This window comes from Neodiprion fabricii, chromosome 2 (assembly GCF_021155785.1).
Source record: "Neodiprion fabricii isolate iyNeoFabr1 chromosome 2, iyNeoFabr1.1, whole genome shotgun sequence".
Classification (NCBI taxonomy): Eukaryota; Metazoa; Arthropoda; class Insecta; order Hymenoptera; family Diprionidae; genus Neodiprion; species Neodiprion fabricii.
The window spans coordinates 3,012,786-3,027,746 of record NC_060240.1 but is presented as its reverse complement, the minus strand read 5'-3'; the positions used below and the strand labels follow the sequence as shown (position 1 = coordinate 3,027,746).

The following is a 14,961-nucleotide window of genomic DNA, read 5'->3' as shown; positions in this document are numbered from 1 at the left end:
GCGATGTGGATTAATTACAAATAACTTCCATTATTCGTACATCAGATTCCATTCAACGGATGAAAGTGTTATACCGAACGAAATTTTTATCACCTAAGAAAAGATTTACCAGTTATTTACACGTTCGGAAGCAATTTTAAACCCAATTATCGGCCACGAAATTGTTGAAAAAAATTTTAGAACAGAAATTCAAAAATCCAGCCACGAGGCCGAATCGATGAAAATTTTTTTCAAGATCGTGTCAAAATTTCAAGTAGATCGGACGAAAAGTTGACCGAGAAAATCTCAGCCGGTGGATCGAAAGCCTGTTTGTTCGCTATTTATACGCGTCATGCCGCCATTTTGTTATTAATTTGAATGAAAAAATTCAAAAAAATATTCTCGAAACTTTGAATAACAAAGCCCTCAAACTCAAATTGCTCCGAGCGTTTTCATTTTCTTGAGGAAAAAAAAAAAAAAAAATAAACAAATAAAAAAAGGCAATCCCCCCCCCCCCTTTTTTCCTGTCTTAAGCACGCTTTAAATTTGCATTAAACAAATTGACGCGTGAATCGAACGGTAAAATATTCATTCGCATTAATTATCCTCAACTATATACCGTAAGGTGAATATATGTAATAGAATGCAAAGTTTTTGTCTCGATGTCAGTCCATCAGGCGCAGAACAAGTTAATTAAATTCTACGCTCTTCATGTCCGGGACGAGTTTGCAAAGGACTTGACGTTTCTGCACAATGATGATGATGCTGCTGCTGCTGCTGCTGCTGTTGCTGCAGAAGGGTGGCGTTGAGAAACCAGCCCAAGTTGTTAATTAGACTCACAATGAATGGCACTACATTCATCCGAAAACACTCAAAGCTTCAACTCTCTGCATCAACGCCGCATTCCGTCACTCGGGAGTTAAACGGGTATACGGGCATTGGTATTTCATAATTTCACCAATGTTCTATGCATTAACGTTACCCGAAAAATGTCCGACACTGTTCAGGAGTCCTTTGGACGCTGGTCGAAACGAAAGTTCCGCCACTTCCGCTTCTTTTTTTCCTTTTTTTTTTTTTTTTGACAAAGTATTTCTCGAGGTCCAAGTATTGAGAATTTTCTTTTTTTTTTCTTTTTTTTTTTTTCTCTCTCCCGCGTCAAATCGTGCAACGTGCCAGCAGTTCCGATTCGCGTGCCAAATTTTTGAAAATCAAACTGTGTATTCAAAGAGAATTCTTTTCCCGGCTGAAGGTCGATAAGTTTTTGGGGGATGGAAGATGGATACGAAAAATAAATAAATAACATAAAAATAATCACCCGTTCGCTGCAAGCGCCTGTTTTGTTAGAATGAGAAGAAAAAAAAAAAAAAAATAGAAACGACTGAAAAAATTGTAAAAAAAGAAGCGCTTCCGGTAAGAGAGTGATTTTTTTGTTTTGAATGTTCTACCGACAGCGAATAGAAAAAAAAAAAAAATAAAGAAAAATGGGTTCTAGCGAAAAAGTGCGATTTTTTTTTTTTTTACAATTTTCAACAGCTCGATGCCAGTTTTTCGATATTCTTCACTACCTTAGATGAATTTTTCATCCAGAAAACTTGTCGACTCTTCGCCAGGAGAAGAATTTTCTTTTCGAAACACCGTTTGATTTTCAAAATTTAGCTCGCGAACAGGAACCAGTCGTTATTCGAGTGAGGAGAGAACAAAAAAAAAAAAAAAAAAGAAGAAGAAAATTCTCAATATTTAGACCTCAGGGAACACTTGAGCGCAAAAAAAAAAAGAAAAACCCAGAAGTGCCAGAACTTTCAGGTTACTCTCCGCGTTCAAACGACTCGTATGAGTTCAACAGCTTTTTATTCATACTCCAGAAAATTTTTACGAAACAAAACTTATATTTTATTATACACCCCACTCGAATCGAATTCGTCGATAAAATAAAACGCGATGCATTGAAGAGGTTGTGCAGTCTGACCGGAAATCGATCATTTCTGTTAATTATATTATGAGAAAGTCGGATATAGACGTATAAAGTGTGTATCGAATTATTATATCCGTGAGGTACGAGGAACTTTTTGTAAACATTGGAATTTGAATAAAAAAAAAAAAAAAAAAAAAAGAAAACGATCGCGTATCGATGCTTCGTTTACAAATCCGTTTGAAATTCTTACAAACATCTCGTAGATTTGTCCGTTTTCACTTCAAGATGTGTAAATTTTTGATCATTCTTTTTTTTTAAAAAAATCTATTTTAAAAAAAATTCGTTACGATTCATCGATGTTTAAAAATTTTATCCGTACTGTAAAGCCAGGTGTTTAAATATCCTTCTTTTTTCAAATTCTTGAAAAAGATCTCCGACATTCTCCGAGAATGAAAAAAAAAAAACACCATCGAAATGAAAGAAAAATTTTTCCGCGAAGCAAAAAAAGCAAAAAAAAAAAAAAAACCGTCTCACCGACGTTACATTTGATTAAATAAATAATTCCTCTTCAAAAATCGTTACCAACCACCTGCCACTGCGCGGGTATAAAGTTATTATCGTCACTCGGTAAAACGGGGGTTGAAATCAAGAATAGGGGTTGGAGGGTTGGAAGGTTCGGATGAGGGGGGTGGGGGGGGGGCGAGATTACCCCCGGGGTTTTGGGGGCAATTGATTGATACATGTCGGTGTTATGAAATACCTGTACTTCGGTATCATCCCCCCGCCTTCTAATCCCTCACCCCTTGCCGAGCTCGGGGCTAAAATACTCCCGAGGGACGCAGGTGAAAGTGCGCGGGTGAAAAGGGGCGGCAGGTTCGCCTGTGCACGACCATTTTACACGGCGTCACGTTATGTTTTTGTACATGTACGTGTATACAAGAGTTTCTCAACCCCTTGGATATATTACACCTGTATGTATACATATATGCTTTGGATGCACGTTCAGCTCCTGCAGAATGCAGTGTCAGTGCCTCTGGGTACACGTTCCGGTAATTGAGGTACGTGGAAAAGAAATAAACGCTCGATTCGCTCGACAATTTTTCAACTTTGTCTTCTTGTTTTTTTTTTTCATTTTTTTAGTCACAGTTTCTCTGTTCTCAAAGGTGGTATGGGAAGTTATTGCAATGACTCTGAAAATGAAAAGATGAGCTTTTACCAGATTCTCGCGTTTTGAGGTTTGGAGAATCAACTCTAATCATTTTCAAACGGTTTTTTGTCCGCGTCTGTGTGTGTGTGTGATAATTTTTTTTTTTCGTCAGACGATATTTCGAGAACGAGTTACCGGATTTCAATGATTTTAGTCTCAAGCGATGCGGATTTTGTAAACTTAGAACTGATTGGATTTTGGATTTTGGATTAAAAATGATGATTTCTTGAAAGTGGATTAGTGGATTTGAATCAAAATTCGTATCGTGAGGTTTTTTGGGTTTTGTAAACTTTGTAATGGTAGATCCATTAAAGTGGTGAAAAATAAAAGAAAATCGTCATATTTTCATGTAACACGGTATCCAAGGGCTTCAAAATCGTTAATCACGAATCTGAATTTGTAGTTTCAAATTTAAATTGGCTATCATTAATTTTTTTTCCTCTATGAACTTGAAACCTGCAGTGTGAGAGCGAGAATTTTGGGCTTGTTTTTTTTTTATTACATCCCATTCTCGTCATGCTTTCTTTCGAAATATATTACGTCACAGATTCAGGCTTACACATTTCTTACCTTCAAGTTGATAAAACCGAATCCAGTATCTCTGTATACGATCAGGCAATTTTTTGTCAAATTTTCATTTCAACCCCCCACATTTGTAAAAATAAAACTGTTCGATTAAGAGTCCAAAATTTTTAAATCGATACAGGAACAACATTTCTTCAAAGCTTATTAAATCATGCGATAATCACTGAATTATTACCGTTATTGCTGTCGTTAACTACCGACAAATGTGAATTGTCTAATCAAATCCGCGTTTGCGGCAATTCAACGTTTGATCGTGCAAACATATTGCATTGCAATCGCGAACCGTTCGGTAGATTCTAATAAATCACAGCGGTTGTCTCGCGTATTTGTTTCGCTCTATATTACGCACATCGAGAAAAAAGTCAAACAAACAAATTCTCACACGATAATAATAGATATACACGTTGCGTTACAATACGTACAACATCGCAAGCGCACGTGTTAAAATGGATCGTTGATTATATTATCAGCGTTCAAGGAACGAGTTTCTCATACTCTCACGATAAGCCAGTCTCGCAATTTTTAAAAACATTTTTATTCGCGGTCTGCTCGAATGAATCGTGCGACGTTTGATTTACGATCGTTGCTGAAACACCGCGACGTCTCGTAAATTTTTCCTTTTCACATTCTTTCTTGCTTTCTTTTTTTCTTCCTCTCTCTTTGCCATTTTTCGACACGAATTCATAGATTGCGATTAGACCTCAAAGTCGAGGAATCGGGAATACAGAGGTCCCTTGTTTTCTGACTATGGCGTATCGCATTCGCATGACGTACGTGAATTTTTTTTTTTTTCCTACATTTTGAATTTCGTAATTCTGAACAATCGCTTTAGAATTGTAATCACCTACCTCGAGGTCCGATAGATCACCTATGATTTTATAAATTTGTTTATTTAAAAAAACGTGTCCCTTAAAAGGGTCGCAAAGCGGATTATCTTAGAGTTGATGTATAAAGAGCTCAAATTTTTAGGACATTTTTTTTTTTCATCATTTTGAAAACGCTTAAGCCCCGTAAAGCATAAAAATTCATAAACAACCCTATTAAGAACCACCCTAAAGTATATGTATAGGTATAATTCACAACCAGTGATTTTTACTTTTTTACGTTTATGTATCTGTCATTATTATCATTATTGTTATTATTATTATTATTTTCCTTCTTGTTCTTGTTGTTCTTCAATCACTTGTCATCTAATGCATTAATTCGTACATCGTGAAATTGCGAAAAAGATAATGTCGGAACGAAGAGTTCGTTACAAAAAGTTCATTAGCGATCGATATTTTATCTTCCGTGTTTGAACATGAATTATTATTATTATCGTCTTCGAAATTCCGGCGGATCCGTGTGAAACAGTTTCCTCGATTTTCATAAATTTTATCCGACAAACACAGCGTCGGTAAACACTGGATATCATCTCGATCCGACGTTGGGTATAATAAATTTTCAATAATAAACTCGGGGCTCGCGAGTTGTTGTCGAAATTGTAATATATACAGATATATAAAATGTATACGTTGTACCTCGTCACGTATGTTGTATGTACAAAAGGCAAAGGGGCATACACGTATACGTATACTTTCGAGGAAATCGTTTCCCTCAGGAGCGGTTATCTTATCGGCTATATCGCGCTGCGCCTGCTCGATCCTTTACTTTTCCTCTCTCATCCCTCCATCCTGAACAAATATTTGCCCAACGTACAAGCCTGTCTCTCGATTTCGCTTCCCGTTTCGTACCTACATTCGTGGCTATCGCCAATTTTCTGCCGACCAAACGACCACGAGGTGTTACATAGGTATGTGGACACTGGACTCCGTCGGGGATGAGAATGAGGGGTGGATCGTAGACTGAGAGAAATTTTTAATTCCGTTTAACGCTCGTTTCATTAACCATTTTCACTTTTTACCACAATCGAAAAATATTGTTCCAGGTAGAAAATGAAAATTGGTTTTATAGCCGTTGTCGGAAAGTCTGCTATCCGTTGCTCAATTTTTCTAGTTACCGTAACAAATGAAATTTTTCTCAGTGATATTGAGAGAAAGAGAGGATATATACAGAGGTCGACTCATTTTTTATTTTTTATTTTGTACCACATGAATTAGCTGACGAAATGAGAGAGTATTGGGAGAACGATATAATTCATGGTATCGCCATTTGTTTTTCTTTGTATATCAGAATGGACAAGAAAAGCCAGACGACCCTCTTTGTATCTACTCAATATCGATATTCACCCCTCCCCATAATTTCGTCAAAGTTCACCATACATTTGTACAATGGTACATGATTGATGAATCACGACTAGCGTGACGGGTTTTTGTGCCAATTTAGCAACAACTTGCAGCGTCTTGGAAATCGCGGTTCAGGGGACGATGAATGGTTTAGACGGTATTTGTTGTGAATTTCATGGTGATTACGGGTAATCAAAATAGGAACAATGCTGAGTGATAATCCATCCATCCGATCTTGCAATTAAGTTCCCGATGGAAATTTCCACTTTGACAAGGGATTCGGTATTATTCCGTGAGTTTTCGGTGAAACTCACCGCTCAGTAGATACATAAACTACATTTTGACGTATCGCTGTGTATCGCATTGAAAATGTAACTTTGTTAGCTAATCACCTGGGTGATGGATTTCATAAAAAAAAAAGATTCACATACAAAAATCCACATGAATTCTGTAGTCCGGACTGTTGGGAGGAAAGTAAAACTCGTTCGTGCGAATCGAAACAACGATGACTGACACGAGTGAAGGATCGATACTACGATCGATCTATCTTCCATACCAACGTCTGACGGATTTCACAACGCGGGGGAATTCGGTATAGGTCATATCGTATTCCGGGTCAGAGATCGCAAAAGCGAGCGGAGACGGTTGTCATCCTTATCCTCGTTGTCGTCTTTGGAGTTGAAGGGCTCGCAGTAAACACCAGGCGGAAAAGGAGGAAAGCGACTCGAATAAACGAGGGAGGCGGCCACCTGTCAGTGGCATGCTAGAGGAAGAAGGAGAGAGAGAGAGAGAGAGAGAGAGCTTTTGGGTGAGTACAAGGCTGCAGAACCGCAGAGTCCCGCGGGTCTTATGAAAAGGGTTGGCAGCTGTATACGCTCCATAAATCAATCTGTCTCTGTATCCGCATCGCGAACTCAAATTTTCCTCCCATCTTCGATCTACTCGAGCCCGGTAAAACACCCTCCCCCTCCCCATACCACTCAGTCCCGGATCTCTGCTTTGGCCACTTTGCGAAAAGTAGGGTAGAATATGAGAGAATAAGGTGGGGATTAAAAAGACGAGTAAAAGGGGAGAGGGGGAAATATTTCGGGTCACGTGCTTTGGAACGAGGATCCAGAATCGCGGTATCTGGATCCAAATCCACGTGGCAAACGTATCGGCCCTTAACCTTTGGAAAACGCGGTAAGCCATTAACCACAAAATAAACAAGCACGAAATAAACTAAATTCAAAACAAAAGTTGGCGGTTCGATGTGTCTAAAAATAATTACACTCCAGAATGTTCATTTGGAGTGTAAGTAAACACTCCGAGGTTAACTTTTTTTTTATCTTTTTGCAAAGCGATAGTTTCAGTCTCGTGGATTTTCAACAACCGTTGATCGAGTTTGACCCGAGAAAAAAAAAAACAAAAAAAAAAAAAAACGTTCTTTCCTAAACACTTCCTCTACACATTTCACCGTTTAAATATAATCGATGAAGTTATAAATATCAAGAATCGATTATCGTTATTATATCTTGTCGAAGAGTCTCCCCGAGTTCCAAGAATCAAGCGAATAAATCGAAGGGATGAAAATCGCGAGATGGATGCGTGATAACGGATCGAACGATTACGGCACGCTTTCCGTTCAGCCTGACGAAGTAGTAGCATCGATGACGGGTCAGCCGTCGAGTAGAAGACGTGTGGAAGTGAAAAAAAAAACAAAAAAAGAGTCCGCGGAACGACGGCGATGCTTCGAAGGGTGTGGAGGAGGGTTCACGTGACACGGAGAAGTTTAATCAAAAGTGATAAACAAAAAAAAAAGATCAAATTCCATGTACTCACCGTCTGCGACGAGAGAAGCGGTGGTAGATCCGTTCGGTAGATTCTCACTCACTGCTCAATTAATTATGCCAACTCCAACGGTTAACCCCCGCGAAACGAACAAACTTGACAAATCTGTGAAGCAATAAGATGGGAAAAATGAAAAGAAAAAAAAAAAAAAAAATAGATAAACACAAGTTTAGTTACAAGAAACAAACAAACGAACTGCACGCGCGGTAATATCGCTGACGATTTTAACCACCGAGCATCCGCACGGACGTTGAGAGGGGGGTTGGGGATCTATCGATCTATTTATCAACGCGTGCTTATTCGAGCGCGTATTTAAAAGAGCCCGCAGACTTGCGGTACGTCGGGTGTTTGGTTGGCTGCCGGCGGCGACGCACCAATCTGCGATAACCAATCCCCTCGCGACCCTGCGACAGACTGAAGCCGAACGAGATTTGACAGCGCCGCCGTGACCCGGCGGCAGCGCCTAAAACTAACCGCGCGATCCGACATCTGCGCGTAGCTCTTAACGCTTATCCGAGCGGGTCGCGCGCTGCCGAGGAGAAACCAGCGTCGCCTCACCCCCACCCCCACCGCCCTTGTATTAGTATTTAGTAGCTTGCTGAATTGCCGCTCACCCACCCCCCCCCCACCCCCTCCCGCCCGCCCCATCTTCCATCGTAACCCAACTCACCCTCGACGACGTCTTGCTCTCTTGTCCTGCAGGGCTGTATAATGATCAATTTGACCGAGATATGATAGGTAGGTACTTGCAGGGAATTAAATTCAACGCTCGAGGTGAAATCTTTGCCGTTGAGATCAGAAGACCGAGATATTTAGCTGCGAGCATTGGTGAGTTAAAAATAATCGATGCATCGAAGAGGATTCGATTTAATCGGTTAAAATTTGTCGATCGATCGATTGTTTTGTGTTCTTTTTTTTTGCGCGAAACTGTGCATTTCAAAGTAAAAATTTGTAAATTTCTGTACCGTAGTCTTGATAGCGGAAATGTTTTTCGATAACTTCTAGTTTCGTTCGAAATGGTTTTCAATTTCAGGTAAAAATATTCATTTAACTTTCACTTGTTATATCGGATTGGTATTTAATGAATGAAACAATGATAATTATTGATAATTTAATGACATAAATTGATATTGATTTTGCCACTTTCATGCGAGTAGAAAACAACGACCGGTTCTGAGGAAAAATATATAAATCTAGTTTGAAAAAAAATCGATTTAATCCAAAATCGATTATTTTTGGTCATTCTTGTTGTTAGTCCGATATCGACGCGTCTTGTTAACTTTTTTGCCAGATAGTTGTAAGCCGATAAGGAGATGGAATCTGCTCAAATATCTCGGGCCGTTTTCTTGCACTGAAATATAAAGCCTATGCTTTCGTTTCGTAGTCCTCTTTTTAGTTCAGGAGAAATCGTACTGCATTAGCATTTTAATGAGTCAAATGCTACAATAAATAAGAGACAAATGTTGTGTAGTTTTGCCGTAAATATCAATTTTCGTTGTTTCTCCGATGAAGTTTGGTTGATAGGATTTTACAGGTTCAACTGTAAACGAATTCGTTGTCATTTCAGATCGATAGTGGAATATAAACTGCAAATATTCCGATAATCTGATCTATTTTAAATTGAGAGATATGAGAAGCTCCATATTTTTAGCCAAATATAAGGTCTGCGATATTTTTCTTTCAAATCGTGATCATCGATTTTTTTTCAGATTTACAAACTGCGAAGATCGCGCTTGAAAAATACGAAAATCGAAAATACTGGAATTGGAAAAAAGAAAGCGTAGACACATCGATGAATTGTTTCAAATCACTTTTCAATCGATAAAAATCTCGTAGATTTGTTCTATTTTATTCTACCAGGGTTCGTTTATTCGGAAAATTATTTCCTACAAAGTTCTGTGGAAAAGATTTTATTATCATCAGTTTTAGTAGTCAATTCAACACAGATATTTAATGATTGTAATCGATATCGGTTCAATGTTGTAAAATTAAATATTCTTTAATTTAAAAATTAAAACCTTACGATAAAAAGCGTTACTGTAAATTTTTGGCAAATAGTGTTCCCAATAAAATATCCCTTCCGGAAGAGTGAAATCGAACGATTCTACTAGATTTCCAATCGTTTTGAAACGATTCGAAACGATTAATTGTTTCACGAGCTTTTGTTCATAATTCCGGTGTTTTCCTGTTTTGATGATTTTAACAAGGTCTTCGTGCATCAAAAAATCACCTTGATAAATACTCAAGATCATTTCGTAACAAATTTAATGAAAATTATCGATTTTTTTACAAATAATCTTCTTCAACAGCTGGACGATGGTTAGAAATCGGCTACCGTAAGATATTTAATTCCGTAGACAACTTTTAGATTTCTCGAAGTTTTTGTCATTGAAAAATACAACCCCCTTTCGCTTATTATTTATACTCTAGTGGTTTCTCTTCAATTTCGTGATAATTTTAGTCCTCATTTTTCGCACTATTCTCTTAGACCTCTCTCTCTTGAATTTTTTCTCCTCTCTCCAACTCACCGAGAGAATTTAGGTTAAGCGCATTGATAAAATCGAATAACCGCGGTTGGCCCAACGAGCACGGGGTGGAGAAATGGGGAGGGATTGGAAGTGAGAAGTGAGTTTCCGAGGCGATATTACAAAGGAAATCAGCGATTCGATCAAGCCGCGGGGAAGCTAATTCGAGTCTCAATCACCATTAATTGTCGGGGTTTCATGAATCGCGGATATCGAGTCGTCGATGAATTCGAACTGATTAATCGGGTATTCGCACCGCGAATCCGGACAGCGACGAATAAATGTTCGGCTCTTTCTAATTCCCCTTCTCTTCTTCCAATTTTCCCACTTCGAGCCGAGGAATGCGCTTCGCAAGTTCGTTCTGATTTAATCGCTTTTGGGATCTGGGGCACGGCAAAAGCTCGCCGCAAGCTTTGGCAGTTCGGCAAGCTTCGACTTTCGTTTACCGCCACAAAACACCGACTACGAACCGAAGTTAAGACGGGGCTACATTTTCGACGGTCTAAAATCATGCATATTTTTACGAGCTTTGTTCTTTTCTTTTTAAACATTTTTTTTAAGAAAACGAAAACACTCGGAGCAACTTGAGTATGAGGGCTTTATTAATCATAGCTTCCAAGAACATTTGCGAATTTTTTCCGTTGAGAAATTAATAACACAATGGAGGCATTTTAAAATGAAAACAGTAAATGAAAAACAAATTCCAAAATGTTCGTGAAACTATGAGAATAAAAAAACAAAAAAACTCTTCAAAATAGGTATATAAATTTTAGACCGTCCAAGGTGTCCCCCCCTAATACAGCTGACGAGGAAGTCGAGAACCTGAATAAGCAGATTTATTCTCCGGTGTGTAATTCGTCAGGTTCAAAATAACGGCACCAATTGAATCGACTATTTAATAATTCAACGATCGGTGAAAAAAATTGACATGTGTACATACATATATGTATATATACATATTCCAAGAGCACGCGCGATTGAAAATATTTCGCAACTATACGTATAATAAAAAATTGGCCAGGGTTTATTCCGCGAGTGAATGATAACTTTTGCATGCGATTTGATTGGAAAACATGTGAATAAAAAAAAAAAAACGAAAAACATTGAAATTGAAAATTGTCCCGCCGCGAAATTGGCCGATAAAAAATCCGCCCGCTCCAGGGAAGAGAATAGAAAAGAAAAAAAAAAAAAAAACAAATTGATACAGACGAAATACAAAAAAATATCGAAAGACAAAACCGCGTCCGAAGAACGGGTTGCATCTGGGGGGGGGGGGGGAGAGGGATTGACGCTTCGTTGGATATTTCACACGAGCACGTATTCGTACGTACACACACATGTATATGCATATTCCATACATACATACATACATGTAAAAATAACACATATACATATGTGTATCCGTGTATACCAACCGTAGGGAATTCCAGTCTGGGGCGGGAGCCGGGATACAAGCTTCTAATTCCCTAAGCCCTGTTCTAATTATTCAACCGAATGTAGCACGGCAGGGGGGGGTGGGGTGGGGGTGGGGGTACCCGGAGGGGAGGCAGTTCGCATAAATAATAGCGATGCAAAATAACGCGGAACGCCGGAGCGGCGCGAGTCATAGCCGGGGGTGGGAAAAGCCGGCTTGACCTGGCACCGACGGATCGATGCATCGCCCCCACTTCCGCCTCCACCTGCGCTCCTGCCGCCCCTGCCCTCGAGGATTCCTCACGGCGTCAACTCGCCCCCTGCAGCACGTGCCCCGAATCCCGAAGTATGAATTATTTCGGGCTTTGATGCGCGCGGAAAATTCTCGACAACCGGACCGAGGTTTTGTGTCGGTATTTTTTTTTTTTTTGGAGCCCTTCACACTTCGAAAAAATTCCAAATCGTCATCATAATAAAAAAATAAAATAATCGTTTGTCAAACAGATAATTATGCTGTGTCCATGATTAATATAAATCAAAATAAATTCTAAATGTTACACACAATCCAAAAAAATAAATTCCGCGCAAGTTTGGGAAAAGTGTTTTCAACCCTCGCGAAAAGGTGGCAGCACGAATCGACGGGGGTTGAAACCGCGGGGATGCTGAATCAGGTATAAAGGAGAAACAAGAAGCTTTGAAAAAACGAGAATTTAAAGGTAAGAAAAATACTCGTTCCAGACCGACTCGACTGATTTTCACTACCTTATACGCATGTAACTTAGGAACACAACTTTAATGGATCATGAGCTTTTTCGAGCCCTTCGTCTCGCGCGTCGACGGAACCTGATCACAGTTTGTGTTTCGAGGGACTAAAAACAGGCTCCTTTTCCCAGCAGCAGGAGATCAGCTTGAGAGACGGGTTCGCCGCTCGGTGCATCGAATGATGATCCTCCTGTACCGGAACTGAAACTCACCACCCACCCTAGCAGCCAGCCAGCCAGCCAGACACGTAAGCTCTGTTTATGGAGCAGCCAGCCGGCGTCTTCCGTCGAGCTCATCCGTTGCCGCGAACGGATTTTATCCCGGATGGGGTTCGTTCCGGCTTCCGGAACTCCCTTCGCCCCGATCCGCAAGCTCTGATGTACAAAAGCTGCCCGTTCAGCCCTTATTTCGGTGCTTCTGTAAATTTTACGCCAACGTTTCTTCCTCCGCTGTTTATCGAAAAATGTCTCGAGAGATGAATCTCAGCAGATCCCAAAAAACAAAGAAACAAAAAAAAAGAAAATAAATATGACGAGTGCAAATTTGGCATAAATAAATACACGTGTATTGAATTATTATATCGTATGCGAGAAATCCTGCGAGAGAGATTGAGAGAGACAGACGAAAAAAATGTGTTTCCGAGACTGTGCCGCTGGGCTTGTATCATAATTCAAACGATTTTTTTTCCCGACTAGGAGCTGAGAGAACATCCTCCATGCTTTCAGAATTTCCCGTACGTCAGACCATCAGCGGTTACACGGGATAAAAAGGAGCGAAAACACAGCAGCGCAAGGTTTATGCGTGTAATCCTTAGGCAACATCCACGTTATGAAAGTAAATTCACGCGCGGCATTGTTTTGCGTGTTTTAGGGAGAAAAAATATGGGGCGTTCCATGCCGAAAACTCCACCCACCTACGGTTAATTTTGACCATATTTTTATACGCTGTTCGCTTAATTAATTGTTAGAATTTCGAAACGTGAAAAGCTCTGAATACAGAATAGTTGAAACAAGTTTACGGAAGTACAGAATTGAGCTACGGAAATTCTCACTGATCTAAATTTTCAAACCGGTATGATAAATTAGGTTTTCTACCGTGTGAACTTTCCATTCTTTGTCCCCGCCTGTTTCTCCCTGATAATTTGCCGTGTGAATACTATTCATGAAAACGTTTGCCCTGTACTACGTGTTTGAATATATTAAAATTATGTCTAATAGGTTGAAGCGTCGCTTGAATTGGCAGGGAACGCCTCATAGAAATGCGAGGGACAGGGGGTGAAATGTGCTCAGTCCATAAAAGTAACCTCGGGAAAAACAAAACGAGCGTTAAGGGTTAATCTTAATATTATTCTCGCATTAGGATTCACCTTCGGCTAGTAGCGGGTCAAAGCTCGTTTAAAGCTCCGCTTGGGTTGGCGAGCAGATTTGCCAGATATGAATATTTTTAGCGGGAGGGTCGGTGTCGCCGATTCTCCCGGCCCGAGAGTAGAAAAGAATTGCTAAAATAATCAGCGACCCCTCGATTTTTCTTTTTTATTATCCATTCTTGCCCGAGCATCGAGTATCCGTCGCGCGGTTTTTATTTTTCACTTCAATTTTCCGACATTCATTCCGCCCTTTGTTTCCGACTTAGTACACGAGCGGTTGGCGAGCTTTGGTATTTTCCACAATTCCACAGAGATGACAAAATATCACAAAGAGGGCGGACAGCGGCCTGACGCGGATTAAACTCCGCAACGTGTAGCCGCGCAGCTAGTTTACCGGAGCTTTGACTAATAGCTCAAGCTTTGTACAAATTCGTCGCTGTCTCGCTATGCGCCTTAACGCTGCTTCGCAAAACCAGGGCTTTCTATTCCTCAGGGTGACCGACGCTTTTCACTTTTACACGTCTTTTACCGAATTCTCATTCGGCCATGACGAGCTTTACGTCCTTTTCCTTCCCTTTTGCCGAATTATTTCGACAATTTACTTGATATCTGCACCTAATTTATATCTCGAAATTACGATCGTCACTTATATATATATATTTAATGTAAGTGCGGGGTGCCCTGAAATGTTACGGAAATTCTCTGAGCCGAGTGGCTGCATAAAAGCTCCGGAGAATTGGTTCAATGCAAATCACGGCTTTTTGTCAGGGACATTAATTTGATAATAAATATATTTCGAATATAATCTCATTCCGACTGTCACTCGGTTTTCATCGCGCGCACGCCGCACAAGAGGATGAATTAAGCGATTGAATCAAGCCCTCATCCTCATCCGAAGTCGGGAATCCCTTCAACGAAAGGAGAATGGCCGACAATTTCGAACAGCACCGATTCCCCAGCTCCTCGAAAGTCGGAATTTAAACTCTGATGAAAATTCACGTTAGTGACGAATTGAAATTTGTGTCTTTCGACGAATTGTGGCGATGCCGATTTTTGTTCGTCTAGTAAAAAAAAAAAAAAAAACTCGAGTTGAAAATGGAAGAAGAATCGATGACTATCATTGGAAAGGCAAGACCATTTAACAACCGATACGAAAT

At 39.9% G+C, this 14,961-nt stretch overlaps 1 protein-coding gene across 4 annotated transcripts in view; it reads right to left on the bottom strand.

The window, feature by feature from the left end:
* Positions 1 to 14,961, bottom strand: part of LOC124175107 (epithelial discoidin domain-containing receptor 1-like) — a 140,204-nt gene that overhangs the window by 87,632 nt on the left and 37,611 nt on the right. The window contains exons 1-2 of one of the 4 annotated variants that reach the window (XM_046555005.1): positions 7,927 to 8,126; positions 7,730 to 7,843 (exon numbers count right to left, since the gene is read on the bottom strand). The exons of 1 other annotated variant lie outside the window; for it this stretch is intronic. The gene's annotated coding sequence lies outside the window, so the exon portion shown is untranslated. Of the gene's footprint in view, positions 1 to 7,729; positions 7,891 to 7,926; positions 8,127 to 14,961 lie in introns of those variants that run through there. 2 more of the 4 variants (XM_046555006.1, XM_046555008.1) reach the window with 2 other exon arrangements.